The following is a 10,210-nucleotide window of genomic DNA, read 5'->3' as shown; positions in this document are numbered from 1 at the left end:
CCATAAGATTGTTTTCTATGTCCATGAGTCTGTTTCTGTTTTGTAAATAAGTTCATTTGTATTCTTTTTTAGGTTCCACAAATAAGTGATATCATATGATATTTGTCTTTCTCTTTCTGACGGACTTCGCTTAGTATGATAATCTCTAGGTCCATCCATGTAGCTGCAAATGGCTTTATTTCATTCTTTTTATGGCCGAGTAATAATACATTGTATACATAAACCACATCTTCTTTATCCATTTGTCTGTCAGTGGACATTTAGGCTGTTTCCATGTCTTGGCTATTGTGAATAGTGCTGCTATGAACATTGGGGTGCATGTATCTTTTCGAATTATAGTTTTGTCTGGATATACGTCCAGGAGTGGGATTGCTGGATTGTATGGCAACTCTATTTTTAGTTTTCTCCATAGTGGCCGCACCAAATTTACATTCCCACCAACAGTGTAGGAGGGTTCCATTTTCTCCACACCCTCTCCAGAATTTGTTATCTGTAGACTTTTTAATGATAGCCATTCTGACCAGTGTGAGGTGATACCTCATTGTAGTTTTGATTTGCCTTTCTCTAATAATTACCAATGAGGAGCATCTTTTCATGTGCCCATTGCCCATCTGTATGTCTTCTTTGGAGAAAGGTCTATTTAGATCTTCTCCCCATTTTTTGATTGGGTTGTTTGTTTTTTTAATATTGAGTTGTATGGGCTGTTCGTATATTTTGGAAATTAAGCCCTTGTTGGTTGCATCATTTGCGAATATCTACTCCCAGTCTATAGGTTTTCTTTTCATTTTGTTTATGGTTTCCTTTGTTGTGCAAAGCTTATAAGTTTCATTAGGTCTCATTTGTTTATTTTTGCTTTTATTTCTTTTTTCTTGGGAGACCGATCTAAGAAAACATTGCTACGATTTATGTCAAAGAATGTTTTGCCTATGTTCTCTTCTAGGAGTTTTATGGTATCATGTTGTATATTTAAATCTTTAAGCCATTTTGAGTTTATTTTTGTGTATGCTGTTAGGGAGTGTTCTAACTTCCTTGATTTACATGCAGCTAGGTGACTGACCTTTTTATGCCTTTCCTAAATTGTCAATGTCTCCTGAATAGAATATAAGCACTAGAGGGCATAAACCTGTCTGTTTTGTCCATTACTGTATCCCCCAAGTGTAGAACAATGCCTGGCACATGGCAGCTGCCCTGGCACATAAACAGCTGCCAAATATTAATTGAATGAATGAATTAACTTTGGCAAAAGAGATATAAATAATAAAAAGGGAAATATGACTATCATTATTTGTAAGCAATATAATTGTCTACATAAAAAATCCAAGACAGTCAATCGAGAAACCATTAGAACCAGTACAAATAATTTAGCAAAGTGGCAAAATACAAGAGCAACATACAAAAAGCAATAATATTTTCATACACCAACAATAATCTACTGGGCATTGTAATAGATTTTAAAAAGATCCCAGTCACAACAACTCCCAGAACTATAAATTACCCAGGGGAAAAAAATCTATAATAAATGTACAAAATCTAGATGAAAAAACCCCAAACTTTACAGATGGAAATGGAAGAATATCTGAGTGAAGTGATAGATATGTTGTATTTCACTATGGTAAAACTCAATATTGTAAAGATGTCAATGACCTATAAAAGTCTATAAATTTAATCCCAATCAAAATCCTAGTGAAAAGTTTTACAGAACTCAACAAATTGATTCTAAAAATCACTTGGAAGAGAAAAAGTGCAAAAATAGCCCAGACAATTTTGAAAAAGAACAGTGGGTTGAGACTTAACTTGCCCTATCAAATATCAAAACACACCATAGAGGTGTAGTAATTAAAATGATGTGGTAATGGAAGAAACACTGACAAATGAATCAATGGATCAGAATGAAGAGTCCAAAACAGATCCAACTGTATAAGGGAATTCAGTTTTTGACAAAGGAGAAAGGATAGGGGGCTTCCCTGGTGGCGCAGTGGTTGAGAGTCCGCCTGCTGATGCAGGGGACGCGGGTTCGTGCCCCGGTCCAGGAAGATCCCACATGCCGCGGAGCAGCTAGGCCCGTGAGCCATGGCCGCTGAGCCTGCCTGTCTGGAGCCTGTGCTCCGCAACGGGAGAGACCACGCAGTGAGAGGCCCGTGTACAGCAAAAAAAAAAAAAAAAAAAAAAAAAAAAGGATAAAGTACTCAGTAAATGGTCTTAGGAACACTTGTTATCCACTTAGGATAAATAAAGTTAGATCTTTGGTTCACAACTTTCATGAAAGTAAATTTCATATAAAAGCCCTGAACATAAAATATAAAATTATAAAAGGAAATATAGGGTAGGGTAGGCATAAAACATAGAGATACAAGTAAATAAATTTGATTGCATCAAAAGCACAAAATACCTCTAAGACAAAACAGGAAAACAAAAGTACCTCATAATGGCCAAGGGCCATCAGATTACCTAATATATGTTATTTTATGAGTTGAATATTAAAAATGATTTTGACAGATTTTGCTTTGTTTTGTGCTTTTGGGCAGTGAAGAAGCTATCTTTGCCTTATGTTTCAAGACAGCAATGCCTCTTTATCTTGGGCTATTTATAGTATCTATTCTCATGGATAGAGAATGTTGTACAACAATTAATAAATAATTGTGGGGATTTTCAGAATGGCTGAGTGAGGAGCTTGGAAGACACACTCCCCCCAAAAAAATCAATACTAAAACTTGGAAAAATGATCAAAAACCCCTTGGGTTTTTGGAAGTAACTGTTTGGCACCTCTAGAAGATGATGTCAAACAGTTATTTCCAGGAGCCATCAATGTAGAAGGCTCAGTAAATGATTCATGTAGACCGGTTTTCCCTGCCATAATTCAGCATTTGATTACGCTTTCCATTTATTTTATTTAATTTTTTTTGTATCTTTTCAATTTAGATTTTGCCTCTTTGTACTGCAGGCACAGGTCAGGGTACATTTATTGACTGTATTTATTGATATAGTCAATAAATGTATCTTATATAAATGAATTTTATACCAGCTCTATATTCTAGGGTAATGGGGGTGCTCAGAAAATAAATGCTGTCAGTTGGACAGAGCCAGTTTGGGATTTAGCCAACATAGGCAGGCTTATAATGCAGTTGTAGTACAAGGGCACCAGGGAGGGAAGACTTTAATAGCTGGCCCTAATAAAATCCCATCATTCATTCAAAAAATGTCACCAAGTACCAATCACAAAGCACTGATGATGCAGAAATGAACAAGGCACCATTCTTCTCTCAAGGAGTTCAGTGTAATGTTGGCAGACACATAATAAACACCTAATTTCAATTAATTGTGATCAGCACTGACACAAAGTGCAGTGGAAAGGAACCATTAACTCTACCTGAAAGAGTGATAAAAAACAAAAGGTCACATGGGGCTAGTGTCAGAAGGCCTGCCAATGTTGTGTCTGGTAATGTGATGTCATTCATTGAGGGCAATACCAGGTTGTTTAAATAAACAGGTACCTAAGACACCAGCAAAGTAGGGCATCACAAAAAGTGGAATCAATTTTACATTATATATATACCATGGAAAAATCAGAAATTGGTTAGATTTTGTTCTGTTTTATGATTTAGTATCATTTTATTTTGAATTACATATGGGATGGGAAGCGAGGGGGCGTAACTTTTTCTAAAATATATTGAAAAACAAATACACTAACATAAAAATGCATAAAACATAAATGTACAGCTAAAAGTTATTATAAAGTACATCATGTGACCATCACCCAGGCAAGAAATAGAACATAGCCAGTGGCATCCCAGGAGCACCACTTAGGATGGCCAACTGTCTTGGTTTGCCTTGAACTGTTACAGTTTTAGCACTGAAAGTCCTGAATCCCAGGAAACCCCTTCCTGGGATATCAAAAGTCTTAATTTTCACTGGTGGGTGCTAAATATTGTTGAGGGGGGAGTATAAAACCTGTATGGTGGCCCCCAAAATAGGGGGTGAAAACAACACAGTTTTTAGTGTGAAACAAGTATGGTATAGATTATCTGCCTTCTGCAGTTGTTGTAGCTGTTTTTTCCCCTGGATACTGATATTGACAACCATGATTTTGGTTCACAGTAATGGATCATTCATTGTTGCATCATTCTGAATGAATAATGGATGATTCATTGTTGCATCACTCTGAATGATGCCACTTCAGTGTGCAACTTAAGTGTATTGTAATCATGAGCATTAACAGTCTGTGACTTTGCCTATACTTTGCAGTAATTGTATTGAAATAGTGCTAGTTTAACCTTTAACATTGTAAATATTGTCACCATGTGTCTTAGTCTGCTTAGGCGGCAGTAACAAAATACCATAGACTGGGTGGCTTAAACAACAGAAATTTATTTCTCACAATTCTGGAGCCTAGGAAGTCCAAGATCAAGACGTTGGCAGGTTTAGTTTCTTTGGATGCCTCTCTCCTGGCTTGTAGATTGCTGCCTTCTCCCTGTGTCCTCACATGGTCTTTCCACTGCATAGCGTGCACTCCTTGTGTCTCCCTGTGTGTCCAAATTTCCTCTTCTTATAAGGACACAGTCAGATTGGATCAGGGCCCACCCTAACAGCCTTAAATCACCTCTTTAAAGGCCCTATCTCCAAATAGAGCCACAGTCTTTGATACTGCGGGTTGGGGCTTCAACATATGAATTTTGGAGGGACACAGTTCAGCCCATAACACCATGTTCTGCAAGAATGCAGATAATGAAAATGAGAACGATTACAATACCAATACTAGCATCATTGAAAAAGAAGGCTAAACTACTGTGTTATTTTAGACAGGTGAAGACCATATACAACTGGATTAGGGAGGTAAATAACCCAAACAGGACCTATTACACAATATAAAGAATTTGGGATTGGGCATGGTGAAGAACGGTATGTGAAAGCACATATAGAGACTGAATCTTACAAGTCCTGGATAAGACTGGCAAGTACTTCTAAATCAATCAAAAGTCTCCACAAAAGACGCCACTGCTCGGTTGAAAATAACAGCCACTGAATTAGCTTGGGCATACCACACAAATGAACATGCATTATCATGTTATTCCTTTGATTACTCTATGAAACTGACTAAAGTTACATATCCTGATTACGAGGTTGCAAATCTAGGCAAACAAAAGGGGGAAATTTTGATAACAGATATGTAGGTCCCTTATAGCATAGATCTGATTCTGTCATATCTTACCAATGATCATGCTTTTTACGGTGTGTCAAATGATGAGTCTGATCTCAGCAAGAAAAAACTTAGTTATTAGGTACTTCAATTTTTTTTAAAAAAGGTAGAGTTTCATATTGCTTTCTTGATACCTATGAAGATGTTAATGAAACCACAGAAAGCAGAACAATACAAACTAGATTTTGCTCATCTATCTGCATATTCAGCAGACAGTACACACATAAATTTTGAAAATTCCATTCAGTCTATAAACGTACTAAAGAAAATGAAAATATTTTGCCCGTTAAATGTCCTGCACACCTTGTACACAATGCTGCTTAAAAGGAGTGTGTTTTGCTTACCTGTGAAATTAGAGCTTTGATAATGAAAGTTTGGGGTCATTTTCAACTTCCTCAAAACATGCAGAAGCACATAATGAGATTTCTTAGTTTATAGAAATGGAAGGAGACAGCATCCTTAGACATGTGCCTACAAGATGCCTATCATTATTGCTGGCCATAGAAAAGGTGCTAAAATGTCAGCCTGTCATAACATCATAATTTCAAAGTGTAGTACAAGAACTATGTCCTTCTCTAATTTGGAAAGACATTGAGAATGTGAATGGAGAAAAGGATTATAATAAAACATAAATTTATCTGCGCTTTCTCTGAAAATGTCTTTGAAGATCTCTGAAGAGGTCATATGAAGCCTAGAAAAGGGTGAACTCCCTGCACCCGAGCTGTTTGATGTTATGTGTACATTGCAACAAAAATTCATATGGCAAAAAAGACTCATGTTTTTGAAATAACTTTAAAAAAAGTTCCCCAAAAGGGCAGCCACATTAAACAGGACTTTCTCAATTTCTTTAATAAAACTATAACTTATCTGGAATCCAACTTCAGTTTCACAAGTTCAAATTACCTCATGCTTTAGAACCATTTTTCCTGAGAAAGAGAAGTTTATGACATCTAATTTGTTTCAGAGGATTTAAAAATGATAGGCATGTTACACGTGAATAGTCCATATATGAATTTAAAGATGCAAAAGACTTGATTGACAAATAGCTGATTTCCCCCAAACAATTTCTTTTTTAGTCCTTATGCTCCCGAAGTCTTAATTCAGCTTTGAGCTAGAGTGTGAGGGTGGAGGGTGAAGTGTGTACTAAAATTTGGCTGGCTGGTAATCTCAGGAGGCAAGTTTATACCTCTGTTTAGGGAGAGTCCTAGTTGTGAGGGGGATAAAACCAGGAGATGGGACTCAGTGGTTATAGGCTTGGATTCTGTTACTCTCCATCTGAGCTAACCTCTGAACTTTGGTTGACTCCATTCTTACAGTAGTCAAAGGCAGATTCTCTACCTCCTTCTAAGAGTAGTAGAGAGGGCTCAGAAATGGAGAGGAATGTGGCGATGGGAAAACAAGGTCACTGTTCTCCCTTGTTCTTGATCTCTTCCTTCTGAAAATTATTTCTTCTGCTTTGGGAATCACTAGATATTTATTCAACAAATCCGGAGCGGAGTCAGAGGTTTCTTCACTCCTTAGAAATCAAAGTTCTTGGGACTTCCCTGGCAGTCCAGTGGCTAAGGCTCTGCACTCCCAATGCAGGGGGCCTGGGTTCGATCCCTAGTCCGGAAACAAGATTCCATGTGCCACAACTAAAAGATCCCACATGCAGCAACGAACATCCTGAATGCCTCAACTAAGACCCGGCGCAGCCAAATAAATAAATAAATAAATAAATAAAAAGGTCAAAGTTCTCATTGGGCCAGGAGCCAAGTGTTTCAAGTTTTTGTGTTTGTTGATTTGTAAGGGGTGGGAGGGATGAGGTAGCTGGAGTTGGTGATTAATGAAGACCTAGTTTCTTTCTTTGGAGAGTACTCAGGTTAGCTTATAGGAAAGTAGGCTTGTTTCCTGGGTTCTGCCTATAGAAGGGAAATAAGTTCCCTCTTCAGAGGAAACTAACAACCCCCAGGAACCAGGAGTCATTATGCTAAGTAAAGGAAGCCAGTCACAAAAGACTATATACTATATGATTCCACTCATATGAAAATTCAGAAAAGGGAAACATATAGAGACAGAAAGTAGATTAGTAGATGCTTAGGGCTGGGAGGAGGGACTGAGGAAATAGAGGGATGATAGCTAAATGGTTTCTTCTTGATGTGATGAAAAGGTTTTAAAATTAACTGTGATGTTTACACATATCTGTGAATATACTAAAAACCATTGAACTGTACATACACTTTATATATATATATATATATATATATATATATACTTTTATTATTAACCCATTAACTCCATAATATGCCAATCATGAGCTAGTTTTCAGCAGTTACATTCCCTTGATCACGGCTGCATAATGATGTGATTAATTGAAAAACAGGGAGACCAGAGACATGGCCAGAGGTGACATCACACAGCCTATGCCATTGCAAAACAATTGTCAAATTCAGTGGTGGTTTGTAAAGCCAGTTCAGTTCTGCTCCCCTTGCCAGAGATTCTCACGTTTGTGAAAATTGGACCAACAAGTGGTGGGGCTCCATTTCCTGGTTTGAATTCTCAGTGGCTTTATCCAGAATCTCACTGGCAACTGGTTACTGTAACACCAGCCCAACCTTCTCTGCCCGCATGCTGGGCACTTCCAATTGTTAAGATAATACTGTAGGTTGCTGTCCCCTATGCTGAACTTGAGCTTCTTCAGGAAGGTTTTGTTCTCCATAAGATCCACTGCATTGAACATGTCAAACCCTTTCATGTTGGTGAGAACGAGGGCATTGCTCATAAGGTCTAGAGGAGGGGTCTGGATATGAATATTGTAGAAAGAATAAGCAGCCTTTAGACTCTTGTGGGTTGGGTGGTTTATGATGGTAGACAGAAGTGTATAAAAGCTCCGCTCATCTGTCACCTCACCGTTTGCACTCTCCACCACAAAAGTGTCAGTGATATTCTCCTGGAGGTAGAACCAATGTTCCACCTCCTCCTGGCTCCTGACTGGCATGTGGTGAAACTGCGTCAGGTACCAGGTGAGGAGCCGGTACACTACTGGAATGTCCTTTTTTCCCATTGGTTGTGGCCCAGCTGTCTTGGGAATCTCTGGCAGTTGGTAGAACTTCATGGTGTGTTGCATGGTCATATTTCTGCTCAAGTGGGAGAACTTCACTTCATTCAGCTTCCGTGGGTTTAGGGACCGATGCTAGTACCTGCAGGTGCCAACAGGCTTTGGTAATACCATCCCAGCAGTGTAAACAGCTTGGAAGATGCCCTCCAGGTGAACCCTCTGGGTTATCTCACGCATCAGGACTGGAGCCACCCTCTTGGAGTGCAGCTTCTTATGGACACACAAGAAGTTGACCTCTACCATCTTCTTCTCTGTGTCATAGATACGGATGTTTTCTGGGATGGCGATGATGAATCCAACCAGTTTCTGACTTGAGACCACTACAACACCACAGTGCCACTGGGGGAGCCAGGCAGGCAGCCGGAGAGCCCACAGAAGAAATTCTGGGGAATAATCAAATTGGAACATGTTGTCATCACCTTCCACATAATTCTCGTTCAGGAGGATGTATAGTTCTTTCAGCACACCACGGTCCCCCTGATCCAAGGCGTCCCAGGTGAAGCCCTGGGGCAGGGTGTAGGGCTCTTGGCGGATGTTGTCTTTGTCAGGCTCCACAGGACCATGCATGTTCACAACTTCTCCCAGTTTGGGGACGGGCTGCATGTCCCAGAACTGGTAGCCTCACTTGCTAGCCTCCTCCATGGTTTTTGCAGGTCCCTTGAGCCACCAAAAAAAGTTCAGTGGCCTTCTGTATTTCCTGGATCCTCTCTGCTGGCAAAGAGTTCATCTTAACAGGCTGATCCTGGGCTGAATCTGTCTCACGGCCTTTTTCTTTCGTCTTTTTTTGTTTCTTTTTCTTCTTTTTGGCTCCAGTGTCATTGGCTGGACTCAAATCACCTCGTTGTAGCTGTTGTCCTCCTCATTCTTGCAATCGCTGCAGTGCTCATGGCCATTTCCATTGCATTTCTGGCTGCATTTCTGGAATGCACTGGAGGTGCCCGGGGCTTCACTGCTGTATCACTCTCGTCCGCCATCTTGAGTTGCCTGTACATACACTTTAAATGGGTGAATTGTATGATATGTGACACGTGAATTACATCTCAAAGATTTTAAAAAATCATATCAGGGATAGAAGGAATGAGAAATAATTTAATCCAAATAAAAGAGAGCAATAGAAGGGCTTGCTTCACCTCCTACACACATGCACGCACACACTACCCTTCCAACTCATCTGTGGTACCTAGAATATTTCCTGTGGCATATATAGTAGGTGCTCAAGAAATATTTGTTGAATTAACGAATATAGTTTATATCTAAGAATGGATGTATTGGGGATGGGCAAAGGAGTAATACAATAACTGAAGGTTGTCCACTGGGGGAGAAGAATAGGGTCTAGATGGGCATGGGGTGTGGAGGAGTAGTCACTACAAGTTCTCTCTGTATATATTTTGTCAGCCTGGTAGACAACTAATGGTTGGCCAAAAAGTAACATGGAAAACCCGAACGAACTTTTTTGCCAGTCCAATACTTCCCTGAAATCCAGGGAGACACATCAGTCTTTTTGCAGGCTTTCTCTAGTTGCGGCGAGCAGGGGCTACTCTTCGTTGCGGTGCGTGGGCTTCTCATTGAGGTGTCTTCTCTTGTTGTGGAGCACGGGCTCTAGGCTCACGGGCTTCAGTAGTTGTGGGATGCAGGCTCAGTAGTTGTGGCTCACGGGCTCTAGAGCACAGGCTCAGTAGCTGTGGTGTACAGGCTTAGTGGCTCCACGGCATGTGGGATCCTCCTGGCCCAGGGATTAAACCTGTGTCCCCTGCATTGGCAGGCGGATTCTTAACCACTGTGCCACCAGGGAAGTCCCGAGACACATCAGTTTTTAGCCGCTTCATCCTAGACTCAGTCACCACTTCCTCTAATCAAATCCCTTTTCTTGCCAACTGCTCTGTCATATTCTGCTCTTCCCATGGCCATCATTTCCCTTC

General features: G+C 40.0%; 1 pseudogene; it reads right to left on the bottom strand.

The window, feature by feature from the left end:
• Nucleotides 1-7,767: 7,767 nt before the first annotated feature.
• Nucleotides 7,768-9,265, bottom strand: LOC132418440 (glycylpeptide N-tetradecanoyltransferase 1 pseudogene; annotated as a pseudogene).
• Nucleotides 9,266-10,210: the final 945 nt, after the last annotated feature.

The sequence above is a fragment of the Delphinus delphis genome, chromosome X (assembly GCF_949987515.2).
Source record: "Delphinus delphis chromosome X, mDelDel1.2, whole genome shotgun sequence".
In the NCBI taxonomy this organism is placed as follows: domain Eukaryota; kingdom Metazoa; phylum Chordata; class Mammalia; order Artiodactyla; family Delphinidae; genus Delphinus; species Delphinus delphis.
The sequence above is the reverse complement of the archived record's forward strand: the minus strand, read 5'-3'. Positions and strand labels throughout refer to the sequence as shown.